Here is a 15,827-nt window from a genome sequence, read left to right as displayed (position 1 = left end):
GGCAGAGAACTTCGGTGGAGTGTGGTGATTTGCCCACACCATATAGAGTGTAAAATCTTACAATTCTGTAAAACACTGTCAAATCATGAATAGATTTTTAAAAAGAGAAAAGGAAAAAAAAAAAAAAAACCTAACTCAGTAATGAAGTAGTCCATTTTTTGAATCAGCAAAGCCCGCTGGCAACAACTCACGGAAAGTCTGAACTTCACCCACTCAAGTAGGAAGGCCTGGAAGCTTCTTCACAGACTGGGTGCCGGTAGCCAACCCCCTCCTGTCTCCCATCCTCCCGTATCTCCAAACTCAGTGGTCAGTCACCTAACTCAAGTTGGACGTGCTAAGATCGACCCAGTCTGGAAAAGAGAAATTTCCCATGAGTGGTCATCCCACTTCCGGTTATCTTGTCCATCTCCAAAACTCTCTCCCTTTACACTGTCTGAACTGGAAGACGCTTTGAAGAGGGTTAAACCGGAACAGCTGCTGGCTATGATAACATCACCCCAGAACTCATTCTTAACCTGGGTCCCGCGGCAAAGAAGTGGCTCGCTTCATTCCTGTCCCACATCTTGGAATCTGAGTCTATGCCCAAAGTTTGGCGTCGTGCGAAGATTATAGCGGTTTTGAAACCAAAGAAAGACCCAACACTGGCCGCCAGCTATAGACCAATTTCTCTCCTCTCTGTGTGTTACAAACTCCTTGAGAGGCTGCTTCTGTCACGTATTTCTCATCTTACAGAGAAATTCCTATCACCCGCCCAAGCTGGTTTCCGCCCAGGAAGATCTACCTGCGAACAAGCCCTGGCCCTCTCAACTTACATTGAAAATGGATTCCAGAAGAATTTAAAGACGGGTGCTGTCTTTGTTGATCTCACAGCAGCCTATGACACGGTCTGGCACCATGGTCTCCTAGTCAAGATCTCAAGATGCCTGCCTCCATGGGTGGCCAACACTATATCGTTTCTTCTCCAAAACAGAAGATTCCCGGTGCATCTGGGTGACAAATCTAGCAGATGGAGACCTGTCTCAAGTGGTCTCCCCCAGGGCTCTGTTCTGGCTCCTACGCTATTTAATATTTACATCAATGACCTCCCAGAAACTTCTTCAAGAAAGTTCATCTACGCCGATGACATCTGCTGTGCAACTCAGGCATCCAAGTTCGACATCCTCGAGGAAACACTCACGAAAGACATGTCTCTGATATCTGATTACTGTAAAAAATGGCGACTAATCCCTAGCACTGCAAAAAACGGTATCATCTGTTTTCCATCTACACCATGCCTAGGCCTCGCATGAGCTTAATGTGCAGCTTGGCGATACGAGAATCCGGCATGAAGCCCAGCCAGTCTATCTTGGTGTTACTCTCGATCGCACTCTGTCATTTCACGAACATCTCATAAAAACTGCAGCAAAGGTGGGCGCGAGGAATAACATCATTGCAAGACTGGCCAGCTCCTCATGGGGCGCGAGCGCTTCCGCACTACGATCATCATCTCTGGCATTATGCTATTCCACTGCAGAATACTGTGCCCCAGGATGGTTCCGTAGCCCCCATGTCCACTTGGTCGATTCCAAATTATATTCCTCCATGAGGATAATTTCTGGAACCATCCGTTCCACCCCGGTTCCATGGCTGCCAGTTCTTAGCAACATCGCCCCGCCAGATATTCGTCGGGATGCGGCATCATCTAAGTTCATTTCCCACATCTACGCTCGACCGGACCTGCCAATATACGCGGATATCTTCGCCCACCCTGTCCAACGCTTGACGTCTCGTCACCCAATCTGGTCCCCTACGCCTACACTGAACTTCTCTGTTCCAGTCTCTTGGAAACAGAGCTGGCAGTCAGCTGAGGTAAAGAACAAACACCTCATCACAGACCCCTGCAAGAGTCAACCTGGCTTTGACCTAGCACGTTATGATTGGGCCCTCCTCAATTGCTATCGAACAGGCCATGGCCGGTGCGCCGCTATGTTCCATCGCTGGGGAGCCAGAGACGACCCGAATTGCCCCTGCGGCTCCAGACAGACTATGACCCACATAGTCAACGACTGCCACCTCTCCAGATTCAAAGGAGGTCTCGAAACTACATCAGGCTCAACCTGACGCTGTTGACTGGCTACGGAAGAAGGGCAAACGCTAGAAGAAGAATCAGCAATGGATGTGATTTCTCTAATTAAAAAAAAAAAAAAAGTACTAATAGGCAATCGGGGCATAAAAAGATGTCCAGCATTACTCCATACTCACTGGGAACACACAGGGACACCACCACCTGGATGCCCCCCACCACGCCTTTTTTAATTGTTTTAGCCAGACACAGAGTGAAAGAGACCACTGCCCCAAAGCTTCCTCCACTGTGGTGGAGGCCAGGCTTGAACGTGGGTCCTGCACAAGGCAATGCTGTGCATTAGCCAAATGAGCATCAATCACTCTGGCATCACTCAACATTGAGCATGGAACTTGGGACCTTGTGTGTGTTGAATCCATCACTCAGCCAATGTGCCACCTCCCAGGCCAGGAGACATTACGCATTTTAAGTTAGAGCTGCAGATGTGAAGACCCTGGTGGTGTTGCACCCGGCCCACTGGATGCAACAATGTCACAGTGTGCAAGGACTCAGGTTTGAGCTCCTGCAGCAAGGAGGAAGCTACAAAAGCAGATAAGTAGTGCTACAGGTGTCTCTCTTTAGCCCTGTCTCCTTTCAATTACTCTGTCCTATCAAATAAAACTGAAGTACCTGGGGCCGGGTGGTGGCGCACCTGGTTGAGCGCACACGTTGCAATGCTCAAGGACCCGGTTCAAGCCCCTGGTCAAGCTACCTGCAGGGGGAAGCTTCACAAGTGGTGAAGCAGGACTGTAGGTGTCTCTCTCTCTCTCTCTCTCTCTTAATCTCCCTCCCCCCTCTCAATTTTTGTCTCTATCCAAAATAAGTAAATATACTGAACAGAAGGAAAAAAATAGAAGGACTGGAGCTTGGTGGTTGTGCACCTGGCTGAGCACATGTTACGATGCACAAGGGCTGGGGTTCAAGCCTCTGGTCCCCACCTGCAGGGGGAAAGCTTTGTGAGTGGTAAAGCAGGGCTGCAGGTGTCTCTCTGTCTTCCTCTCTATCTCCCACTTCCCTCTCGATTTCTAGCTTTTTTTTTTTTTTCCCACAGCACTGCTCAACTCTGGCTTATGGTGGGGCAAGGGATTGAACCTGGGACTTCAAAGCCTCAGGCATGAGAGTCTTTTTGCATAGCCATTATACTATCTTCCCCTGCCCAATTTCTAGCTGTCTCTATCCAATAAATAAAGAGCATACAAAAAAATAATGTATGGAGTCAAGCAGTAGCGCAGCAGGTTAAGCGCATGTGGCGCAAAGCACAAGGACCAGAGTAAGGATCCCAGTTTGAGCCCCCCGCTCCCCAACTGCAGGGGAGTAGTCACTTCACAGGCGGTGAAGCAGGTCTGCAGGTGTCTTTCTCTCCCCCCGTCTTCCCTTCCTCTCTCCATTTCTCTCTGTCCTATCCAACAATGATGACATCAACAACAATAAAAAAAGGGCAACAAAAGGGAATAAATAAATAAATAGTTTTAAAATAATAATAACATAATGGTTACGCTGGCATTGCATTGGCAGTGTGATGCTCTGGTTCTCTCATTAATAAATATTTTATTTTTATTTATTTTATTTTATTATTTATTTTCTATTATATTTTTTTATTTATTGGGTAGACACAGTAAGAAAATGAGAGGGAAGGGAGGGATAGAGAGGGTGAGAGACAGAGAGACACCTGCAGCACTGCTTCACCACTTGTGAAGCTTTCCCCCTGCAGGTGGGGACTGGGGGCTCGAACCTGGGTCCTTACGTACTGTAACGTGTGTGCTCAACCAGGTGCACCACCACCTGGCCCCTTTTATTTATTTTTTAAAAGAATTGATTTATTCATTAGAAAGCTAGGCAGAGAGAGAAAGAACCAGACATCACTCTGGTACATGTGCTGCCGGGGATTGAACTCAGGACCTCATGGTTGAGAATCCAATACTTTATCTACTGCACCACCTCCCAGACCACTTATTTTTATTTTTTACCAGAGCCCTGCTCAGTTCTGGCTTGTGGTGATGCGGGGGATTGAACCTGGGACTTTGGAGCCTCAGGCATGAAAGACATTTCACATAAGTACCATGCACTCTCCCCAGTCCTAAATAAATGTCTTTAAGACTGATTTCCTATGAGATACAGAGAACTTGGGGGGGGGCAGCGTCAGGGCACCACTCTGGTAGATGCAACACTGGGGATTGAACAGGGAGCCCAGATGTACAGGTCCCTGCTCTACCAGCTGAGGCATTTCCCTTGCCGGAAAAGAACTCAGTCCTCCAGCAGTGTCAGCGCCCTGCTCCAGGTCGCAGCAGAGTGACTGCCCCTGGCTCAAGGCTCCCCCCAGCCCGTGAGAGGCCAGCAGCAGCTTTGTGTTAGGTACCAGGGGTGCCCTAGAAGACCACTCCTCGACCTTCGAGGACAACAGGGAGCCGGATGCACACAGCCCTGGATGCTGTTCTGGAATGTGGTCGTCCAGATCACTCATTCACACGTTTTTCTCTAGCATGTGAGTGAACAGCGCCCTCTCCAAGCGACCTGCTTTACCAGCCTGTTTCCTCTATCTTAGACGCTGATTTCTTTGCAGTCCGGGTGATGGTGCAGTGACTACAACATCAGGCTCCCAAGCATGAGGTCCCAAGTTTGACCCCTGGCATCACAGGTGCCAGAGTGATACTCTGGTTCTCTCTCTTATTTTTTTCTTCCTTCCTTCTTTCTTTCTTCTTTCTTTATTTTAATTTAATATTTATTTATTTATTTATTTATTCCCTTTTGTTGCCCTAGTTGTTTTATTTTTGTATTCATTGTTGGATAGACAGAGAGAAATGGAGAGAGGAGGGGAAGCCAGAGATGGGGAGAGAAAGTCAAGACACCTGCAGACCTGTGAAGTGACTCCCCTGCAGGTGGGGACCCGGGGGCTCGAACTAGGATCCTTGTGCTTTGTACCACGTGCACTTAACCCATTGCACTACCACCTGACTCCCTCCTTCCTTTCTTCCTTTCTCTCCTTCCTTTCTCTCCTTTCTTTCTCTCCTTTCTTTCTTTCTTTCTTTCTTTCTTTCTTTCTTTCTTTCTTTCTCTTTCTCTGCCTGAAGCCTTATCTTTGGGGCTTGGTACCAGCACTACAAATCCACTGCTCCTGGCAGTCATTTTCCCCTTTTTTTCTCCTCCTCCTTCTCCTCCTCCAATTTTATTCAAAATAGGATAAAGAGAAACAGAGAGAGGAAGATCGACACCTGCAGACCTGCTTCAACGCCCATGAAGCATCTCTGCTGCAGTTGGGGAGCAGGGGCTTGAACCTGGGTCCTTGTGTGGGTCCTTCTGCATAGCACTGTCTTTAGCCTGTGTGCCACTGCCTGGCCCCCTTGCTTTCTCCCTAGCAAGTAAATCTTTAAACACACAGTCTATTTATTAACATGAGTGAGAGGGAGGGAAGGAGTGAGAAGCCGGGGACTGAGCTGGTGCCCAGAGTGAAGGGGTCCCTGTCTGGCTGCCACAAACACAACCACTGAAACCTGAGCCACCTTCTCTGTGCTTGGCTCCCCCTGGCTCTCACCTCGCCCCATCCTGCCAGACCCAGTGGCGAGGAGCCCATGTTGGCTCAGACCTTTGCTCTGGGTTCAGATCCCTGGGTGTCTACAAACACCAGGCTGGGCTGCAGGTTTTCTCAATCCTCGACTCCACCTTCTCCCTGCCGCCCCCCGCCTTTTGTCCACGCTGTCATCTGGCCACTGACCCCCCCAACATGGGAGAACCTTCCTAGCTGTCTCTGCGGGCTCGCTGGCACCCTATACTTACCCTCCGCACAGTCTCACCACACTGTCCCGAGATCAGCTATTTGTGTCTGTCTCCTCAGCTCCAGAGAGACTCCAGAGGGCAGAGAGCACATCTTACTCATCTCTCAGCACCCACAGGGCCTGACACAACTCCCTCAGCCAGGCCTGCCTCCTGACCCTGCCTGCCAGCACACTGGGCCACTGATGGCGAGGGCACTGCCCACGGAGTCCTCTGACCCCCCCACCCAGGCTCCTCTCACTCACATGACAGGAGACATTTCTACTCAGTTCCTCTTCATGTTTTTTTTTAAAATCCATATTTATTAAATAGAGACAGCCTGAAATTGAGAGGGCTGGGGAAGATAGAGACGGAGAGAGGCAGAGAGACACCTGCAGCCCTGCTTCACCATTTGTGAAGCTTTCTCCCTGCAGATGGGGACCAGGGGCTTGAGCTCTGGTCCTTGTGCACTGTAATGTGTGTGAATAACCAGGTGCACCACTACCTGGCCCATCAGGACCTCTTCTGCAGAGCAGGAAAAGTGGGTATTCTCCAACATGGAAGGCATACAATGAAGCCAAACCAGTGTGTAATGAACTCTCAGAAAGCAGCAGCCACTGAGGTCTGGGAGGTGGCACAGTGGATATAGCATCAGACTTCCAAGCATAAGGCCCTGAGTTTATTTGATCTGCAACACTGAATATGCTAGTGTTGCTTTGGATCTCTCTCACTCATATTATTATAGACAGAGGCAGAAAGAGAACATAAAAGAGCCCACAGAATAACAAAAATTAATAAAGAACTTACCAAACTTAGCAACAACAAAACGACCCCATTCAAAAATGAGGAGAAGATATTCACCACAGAAGAGATCCAAAAGGCCAACAAACATAGGAAAAAATGTTCCATGTCATTGGTTGTCAGAGAAATGCAAATAAAGACAACAATGAGATGCCACTTCACTACTGTGAGAATGTCATACATCAGAAAAGGTAACAACAGCAAATGCTGGAGAGATTGTGGGGTCAAAGAAACCCTCCTACACTGCTGGTGGGAATGACAATGGGCCCAGCCCCTGTGGAGAACAGTCTGGAGAACTCTCAGAAGGCTAGAAGTGGACCTGCCCTATGACCCTGCAATTCCTCTCCTGGGGATAGATCCTAAGGAACCCAACACACCCATCCAAAAAGATCTGTGTACACCTGTATTCGTAGCAGCACAATCTGTAATAGCCAAAACCTGGTAGCAACCCAGGTGTCCAACAATAGACGAGTGGCTGAACAAGTTGTGCTCTAGATACACAAAGGAATACTACTCATCTGTGAAGAATGATGAAGTTACGATCTTCACCCCATCTTGAATGGAGCTTGAAGGAATCATGTTAAGTGAGATAAACCAGAGAGAGAAGAATGAGTATGGAGATAATCCCACTCATAGACAGAAATTGAAAAAGAAGAACAGAAAAGGAAAACACAAAGCAGAATTTGGACTGGGTCTGGAGATTGCACCAAAGTAAAAGACAGGGTGGGGGGGGCTTAGGGAAAAAGGGTACATTTTCAACTCCACTGTGGAGGGGTGGGGTAGGGACACATACCTTTGGTGATGGGAATAGTGTTAATCTACACTCCTCCTAACATAATCTTTTCTTAAATTTTCTTTATTTATTTATTCCCTTTTGTTGCCCTTGTTCTATTGTTGTAGTTATTATTGTTGTTGTTATTGGTGTCGTTGTCGTTTGATAGGACTGAGAAAAATGGAGAGAGAAGGGGAGAGAAAGATAGACACCTGCAGACCTGCTTCACCGCTTGTGAAGTGACCTCCCTGCAGGTGGGGACCCAGGGGCTCCAATCGAGATCCTTACTCCGGTCCTTGCACTTTGCACCACCTGCACTTAACCCGCTGCGCTACCACCCAATTCCCCTAACTTATAATCTTATAAATCACTATTCAATGTGTCAGGGGGAAAACAGATTATAAATAATATAAAATTATAAATTATATAAAAATAGATTATAAATAGTCTCAAATTCTCTAAATGCTTAACTGTCAGTTCCTTTAGCCTAAGCACTTAATGTTTCAAATTTGTAAACTGATTGAATTCTGACACTGGGCTTAAATTGTTCAAGCATTTCTAAAAATAACTTTTTGGCTTTTTTTCAAATACTAAATTACCTAAAATCTTAGACCAGGTATATCAGAAGCAACCGGTCCTGTCAGTATCTAAGACGGTTATTTGTAAACAGCATTAAATGGCATAACTCATGGTGAGGTCATGTACGGTACAGTAAATCCTACCATGGCATTTTCAAAGTAAACCAAGCTCCCAATTAACTTAGTGACAAGAATAATTATCCACTGCCTTCTTAAACTCTAAGACAGCAAGGAACCTCCCCCATTCTCTTTAAAAGTCCATATTTCTCCCTGTCCTGGAACCTCTGGGGCTTTGCTTATATCTCTTCCTGCTTCTCTTGATCCCCTTCCCTGTGGTCCAACTTCTGCTGACCTCAGCCAAATCAATACAACCAGTGTCCCCAGGCCACGATTCACTTCGGACTGTGTCCAGAGACGCCAAGCCTGAGATATCAGCCTTCCAGCTCCAATAATCTAGTGAGACTTACCTTTCCCAACACATGGGACTCCCTAGTTCCATTTCAAATGGCTCGCTCCCTAACAAAGTTACAGGCCCTAGACAGAGAGCAGGGCCTAGGGGACACGGTACATGTGCACATGTATCCGTAAGTTAGGGAAAATATATACCTCAAAGTAAAAGTGCTCAGTGATCTGCTGTGAGCAGACTTAGACTCAATGACTTAAGCAAACAAGTTGAAAGGCTTGACAAAGACATCATAGAGTGTCTGATCAAATAGTTACTGCTTAGACCTGGACACCCACCTCTCCTACCTCCTACTTCACTTCTCTCCATCACTCTATCTACTCATTTAAATTATACAGAAGAATGCCTAGCATTAGCCGTCAAAGGATAGGTGCCCCAGATACCAAGAACAGGAGGCTGCGGGGCTGGGCAGTGCTGCACCTGGTTGAGCGCACACATGGCCATATGCAAGGACTCAGGTTCAAGGACCCAGTCCCCACCTGCAGGAGAAGAAGATTCAGGAACAGTGCTGTACGTATCCCCCCCCCCCGAACAGTGCTGTACGTATACTCTCTCTCTCTCTCTCTCTCTCTCTCTCTCTCTCTCTCCCTCTCTGTCGGATCAAACAAACCAAAGGGGGAGGGCCTACTGGAATTGGGTGGATTCAGCTCGTGTGAGAGAGAGGTGGAGGGGTCTGTTTTGGAAACAGACCAGCACGTGGCCGTGTCACTAGGTGAGACACTTCCCTTTTCCTCTGTCACAGGAAAATGGACAACTCTGGCCAGCCATGACCAAACTGGGTAAAAGGTTCTTTTCCAAAGTAAATAATCAGCCATGAAGGAGTTGAGCCCAGCAACGAGAGGGTTCAAGGGAGCTCTGGGTCCTCTGGACCTGGAATCCATCCGTGCCCAGCAAGAGGTGGGAGGGGGCAGAGGTGTGATCAAGGCTCTTTCCGGATTCCAGAGCCCAAGGGCTAGTGAGAGCTCACTCAGTGCATGACCCCGGTTTGAGCCCAGCCTCCACACTGCACTGACGGAAGCTTGGGGCTGTGGTCTCTCCATCTCTCTCTCTCTCTGAACAAGTTGGCCTAGAACAGTGAGGCCCTAGAGACAACAACAAAAATAGCCACCTGGGTAGCGCAACGGGTTAAGCATACATGGGGCGCAAGGACTGGCGCAAGGATCCCAGTTCCAGGCCCGGCTTCCCACCTGCAGGGGAGTCGCTTCACAAGCCGTGAAGCAGGTCTACAGGTGTCTGTCTTTCTCTCCCCCTCTCTGTCTTCCCCTCCTCTCTCCATTTCTCTCTGCCCTATCCAACAACAACAACATCAATAACAACAATAATAACTACAACAACAATAAAAAACCAAGGGCAACAAAAGGGAAAATAAATAAATTAAAAAAATAGGCAAGCTATCAGGGGAGAGGATGGGATATGGAGCTCTGGTGATGGGAATTGTACCCCTCTTAAACTATGGTCTTATCAGTGTTTCTATTTTATAAATAAATTAATTAAAGAGAGAGAGAGAAGGAAAGGGCAAGACAGAAAAGAGAACAAAGCTGGGGCCAAAGGGTGTTTCGCTTTCACGTGGTTTTATTGACTTCTGCGCAGTGAGTGGGGCAAAGTCAACACATGAGAGGGGCCGGCCACCTGGTCCAGCTGCCCCCCCCGCCCCAGGTGGCTGTGCTGTCACACACGCAGGGCAGCACGCAGAGGGCATCCTGTACCAGGAACCCAGCCACACAGCCTCCTGGAGCCCACCGGGTAGCACGGCTTTCCTCCCTGGCCAGGTGGCCACCCAGCACATTTCCTCCCATCTGCCATTGCTGGGCACCCAGCACATTCTCACCAGGGGCTGGGCTTCCAGCAGCATCACCTGCCTATCCCTGGCTACCTGTCGTGAAAGGATGGCCCAGCAGCCCCCACGTCTGCTCCACTCTGCGATCCGACTGCCCCCACTCTCCTCGCAAGCCCCTGGCTATCCGTGCAAAAGTCACACAGGCGAAGGTTTCCGTGCTGTCCCTGTCATCCCCCTGGCTCTCCGACAGCCATGACCATATAAGCCCGCGTGTCTGCCAGAGCAGCCGGCCAGGGCCGGCTGGGCCCCAGGGAGCGGCCTGTCCCCGCTGGGGGAGGGGGGGCAGTGCTCCTGGAATCAGATCACCCCTGGTGGGGGTGGCAAGACAGTGGACAGCAGGGAGGGCTGAAGGGCAGGTGGGGGGCTTAGAGAGCAGGGGCTCTTTCTGACCTGCAGCCCCAGAAAGTGCCAGAGACCAGAGAGGCTTCGCCCTGCTGCAGGTAGCGGAGACAGCACAGATTTCAGGCCCAGAGCCCCGCCAGCTGGTCTCCAGTTTCTAGCCACAGCTTAAGTTTGAAGGCCTGGGCTCGGGTGTCACTCCTGTTCTCGGGCCATAGGTCATCCGGGTTCTCTGCCCCTGGCAGCCCCACCTGGTCCCCTCAGTGCTTCTCCAGCCCCTGAAGGACCATCCTTCTACATGGACTCCCTACCTAGAGGCGGCTTCTGGCAAGGCCAAGTCCAAAAACAGAAGCCACCTCAAGGCCCCATGCACCCCCACCCCCCTAGGCTTGGGGACTCTGAGGTCCCCTCCTTGCTCTGGAAGATGGGAACATGAGCGAGCAGACAACAAGTTTTGGCCTGTTGATGTGACCCAGGTTCAAGCCCAGGCCCCCACCCCCCCACCCCCCCCACCCCATGAACTGGAGGAAGCTTTGGTGCTGTGGTCTCTGTCAGTCTTTCTCTGCCCCTGTCTCTACCCCCAAACAGTAGTTCTGCAAAAACACTCTCAAGACTGAGGCTCTGGGGCCCCAGGTTTAATCCCCTGCACCACCATCAGCCAGAGCTGAGCAGGGCTCTGGTTTAATAAAATGCAATGAGTGAGGCATGAATCCCGCACCAAGTCCCATACACGGCGCTCAACAAGTACCAGCCTACCCCAAGCTGTGTATGAATCAGTCAAGTGTTAATGGTCTGATGTCAGGCGCTAAAAACAGGGCACCCCCAACCCCCAACAGAGGGCTGGGGAGACGGCTCAGTGGTGGCAGCTCCCTGGGTAGCATGAGATTCTGGGTTTGATCCCTCAAACTGGAAAGCAGCAAGCTCTATCTCCAAGTCACTCACTCTCATCCTAAAAATAGCGAAAACCTGGGCCTGAGAGGTGGTTTAGTACTGACGCTCAGGCATGAGAGCCTGGATTCCATCTCCAGCAGTTCAGCGTCAGGCAGGGAGATAGCACAGCAGGCTATACCACAGTCTTTCATACCTGAGGCCCCAGATCTCATCCCACCAGCATCGCCATAAGCCAGAGCTGAGTATTGCTTGGGGGGTGGGGGAGGGATACACACACAGGCAGTGAACTGAATTTGGAAGTATAAGGCTCCAAGTTTGATCTCTGACATCAAATGTGCCAGGGTGATGCTCTAGTCGGCAATCCCTTTCTTTTTTTTTCTCATGTCAATAAATAGTATCTTGGGTAGAAACAGGCTGGGGGTGTGGATCCAACCTGCCAACACCCATGTCCAGCAGAGAAGCAATTCCAGAAGCCAGAACTCCCACCTTCTGCTCCCCATAAAGAATTTGGGTCCATCCTCCCAGAGGGATAAAGAATAGGGAAGCTTCCAATGGAGGGGATGGGACAGGGAACTCTGGTGGTGGAAACTGTGTGGAATTGTACCCCTCTTATCCTCTCTGGTCTTGTTGATCACTATTAAATAATAAATAATAATAATATCTTGTCAGGAGGAAAAAAGAAACAATATAAGGAAAGTCCAACTCAAATCCAGCTCAGTCACTTGTGAGTGAGTGCAAACCATACCACCTCCAACCTTTGCATGATAGGCATGAGAAGGCTCGCATGTCTGCACAGACAGAGCAACAAGTCAGCCCTGAGTGTGGTCAACATTAAGATGCCATGTCCCACATGACATGCCATCAGCAGGCCAGTGTGGTGGCTGAGTGTTCTGAGAACACTGGGTTTGATAGCCTGTTCATCTGTCCACACAGAGCGGGTGACAGGGTGGAGGAAAAACAGGGCTGCTCTTGGGGAGCGGGGTGGGAGGTGGGGTCCTACCCAGTCAAGATTCTGGCCCTGCCCCCCTGGGCACTCCCCACTCTAAGCACCTCCTGAATCCTGGGGAAACTCCTTTATCCACCACCAAGCAAAATCTTTCCCCAGAACTAGACCACACCCCTCCAACACCAGGTGGTATAAGATCTCCCCCCCCCCTCTGGTCCTTTCTATTTTATTTGATAGCAAAGAGAAAAATTCTCTCCACCTACGGTGTGTGTGGGGGGGACCTCCATAAGTGTGGCAAAGCAGGTCTGCAGGTGTCTCTCTCTCTCCTTCTCTATCTTCTCCATCTCAACTTCTCTCTGTCCTCTCCAATAAAATGGGAAAAAAATGCCCCCCCCCCCCGGAGTGGTGGATTCAAAGTGTAGACACCAAGTCCCAGCAATAATCCTAGAGGCAAACAAAAAAGGCAAGGAAAGAAAAAAGTTGATAGAGAAGAAGAAAGATATATTGACACCTGCAGCCCTTCTTCACTGCTCGTGAAGCCCCTCCGCACATGAGGAAGGGCTGGGGTCTTGAATCTAGGTCCTTGGACATTACACTCTACTTGGTGCGCCACCACCCAGCCCAAGGCCTCTTCTAACATCCACACACCTACTAGGAGTAAATGCAACTTGTGAGTCTAAAGATTCGACTTTCCCTCCTGATTGTCCCTTCCGCAAGTTTCAGAGACAGCCAGAGGGTAGGGTGGGTACAATCTGCCTAACTTGCAGGTAGATGTTGTAGATTCATACACAAATCCATATGCAAAGTACACACACAGTATTTTCTTATGTCATCTACTGACATTTTATCTGTATACACTTTTATGTGAGTTTTTAACATGCTACAAGTAATAAGTTAAAAAAAAAAAAAACAGTCTTCCTGGGTGGGGGAGATAGCATAATGGTTATACAAAGAGACTCTCATGCCTCCCAAACCCCAGGTTGAATCCCTGGCACTACCATAAGCCACAGTTGAGTACTGCTCTGGAAAAAATGAAATTATCATCATCATTTTGCTAACTTGAGAAGGGAGCATGCTAGTCAAGAAGGAGACATTCAGTTTTTACATCCCAAGCCAGGCAGGCAGGCAGAGAGGGAGGACTTGCACTTATTAAACTCCTCCTACAAACCAGGCATGTTATCTCTGCATCCCATTTTCTCTCACACCTGGAGACACTATGAAACTGCCATCACCTGGTGGGAACCATTCCAGGTGGAAAGAGAGAAGAAAAAAAAAGGGAAAAAAAATCTCTGGGTGGCCGGCACTAGTCATTTCCAAGGTTATACAGTCAACACCAAAGAAAGGAGTCCTGGCTTGGCAACCAGGTCTCTCCGGAAAGACACCCAACTCTGGTGTTGCCCTAACTCTGGTGTTCGCTGGAGCCGCTTAATGACTACACAAGAGTTGTAGAAATTTGACACAAACTGGAGCAGCAAGAGAAAACTCACTGTAGGGTTAATACAATCGGAGGTCAAATTCTTGACCCCAGTCCATCTGACACTCAAATATGGAATCGATGTTGTTTTTTTTCCCTCCCTTCGAGGCAGAGGCAAATCGACCACAGGGCTCAAGCTTCCTCCAAGACAGTGGAGGGACATGTGAGTCACACGCAGGGCAAAGCAACACACCACCCAAACGAGCTACCTCGCCAGCCCAGCTGTGTCTTTCCCCCCAATGCCCTCCACAGATGTGATCACAAGACAGGACAAACCACGGGAACCAAAGGGGCCTCTCTGTGGCCAGGCCTTGAGTGTAGAGTCCTCATCCTCAATAACCGAGCAGCCAGCCACTGTGGGTGTGAGTGTTGGGGGTCGAGTGGCCCACTGCCACCCCTCCTCGGGCCATGTCCAAACAGCACCAAAAGCAAGTCATCTCCGGCCCGCTTGTATTAACCCAAGTGTCGAAAACCTTAATGAATGCCTGCATTCGGACACTCACATTCAAAGCGCAGAAATGCGGTTAACAGCCCTAGAAGCATTGTCCCTGCCTATTCAGACTCTGAAAACACAGTACGCATGAACGCATGTCTGTGTGTCTGTATGTGTATACACACACACACACACTCTGAAAACACAGTATGCATGGACGCATGTCTGTGTGTCTGTACACACACACACACACACACACACACACACACACACACACACACACACAGCAGTGCAGCTCGGGACTCGAGCCCTTAAGCAGGGGAGGCGTGCAGCGCACCCCCGCGTCCCTGGACCCAGGCCGGCAGCACCACCCCAGGGTGCCACCACGCGAGCCCCCCAGCCACCCACCCCGGGGTCTCCCCAAGCCCCCCCGCCCGCCCAGCCCGGGGCCGGGAAGCAGGTGCCCCGAGCCGCCCCAGGCCGCAGACACTCGGGGAGCAGCGCACCCCGGGGTGCCCGGCACCCTCCGCCCCAGCCCCGCCAGGCTCCGTAGACTGGGGGCGGGGGGCGGGTTCGAGCCTCCGGCCCGGCCTCCCCCGACCCCCGGAGGTCACGGGCAGGGCCCGGGCGTCCTGGCGCCCGCCGTGGAGGAGCCCCGACCCCGGCCGCCCGGACCCGGGTCGCACGTCGGGGCGGCCCAGCTGCGGGAGCCGCTCGGGGCGCAGGACGCTGCGATCCAGGGCCGGTGGGGGCTGCTCCACCGCCCACCCCGTGCTCACCTCCGCCTCATCGCGCGGGGTCCCGGCGTCCGCAGGCTGGCAGTCCGCGCAGGCGCCCCGCGCCCCGCAGCCCCGCAGCCCGCAAGGTCCGCGCGGCACCAGCTAAGCAGCGGCCCGCCTGGGCGGGCACATGGGAAGGCGGGGGGGCGGCCCGCACCACCGCTGCGCCGGCGGGGGGCGAACGGCCGGGAAACTCAGCCTGCAGCGCGTGCGGTTGTGTCCTCAGGGCCGCCCGGCCGCCGCCGCGCGCCCGCAGGGAGCCCCGCAGCGCAACCAAGCGCCCCGCCCGTCCCGCAGCGCAACCCCGCGCCCCGCCCGACCCGCTCCCCCCGCCCGCGCCACATGGTACGGTCCCTCAGCCGGCGGCGGAGGGGCGCGGGTATAATTGGCTGGAGGCCTCGGGGGTGGGCGCGGGGCCTGATGAAGCGGCCAATCGACGGGCGCGGGGGGAGGGCGGAGCGCAGGGCCGCGCTTTAAAGGGCCAGAAGCGCAGCCCTCTGGACCCGCGACGCCACCAGGACCAAACGTCCATTCTCTGTGGGGGGGGGGAGCCGGGTCCCGGGGCAGAGAGAGCTGTTGGAGCGCTTGCGGCTCGGAGCTGGCTGTGACTTGGTCACTGTCCCAGGAGGATGCTCAGCTGCCTCGGGCTCCGCTGGGGTCCGCGCT

The 15,827-nt window shown here is 51.4% G+C and overlaps 1 protein-coding gene across 27 annotated transcripts in view; it reads right to left on the bottom strand.

Moving 5' to 3' along the window:
• MICAL3 (microtubule associated monooxygenase, calponin and LIM domain containing 3) overlaps positions 1-15,471 on the bottom strand; it is a 187,674-nt gene extending 172,203 nt beyond the window's left edge. For 18 of the 27 annotated variants that reach the window (XR_009549964.1, XM_060191367.1, XM_060191377.1 and 15 more), the window contains exon 1: positions 15,162-15,470. The gene's annotated coding sequence lies outside the window, so the exon portion shown is untranslated. Of the gene's footprint in view, positions 1-15,161 lie in introns of all 27 variants that reach the window. The other 9 variants (XM_060191383.1, XM_060191387.1, XM_060191388.1 and 6 more) reach the window with 4 other exon arrangements.
• Positions 15,472-15,827: the final 356 nt, after the last annotated feature.

This window comes from Erinaceus europaeus, chromosome 5, assembly GCF_950295315.1.
Source record: "Erinaceus europaeus chromosome 5, mEriEur2.1, whole genome shotgun sequence".
Lineage (NCBI taxonomy): Eukaryota > Metazoa > Chordata > Mammalia > Eulipotyphla > Erinaceidae > Erinaceus > Erinaceus europaeus.
This window is presented reverse-complemented; position numbering and strand designations above follow the sequence as displayed.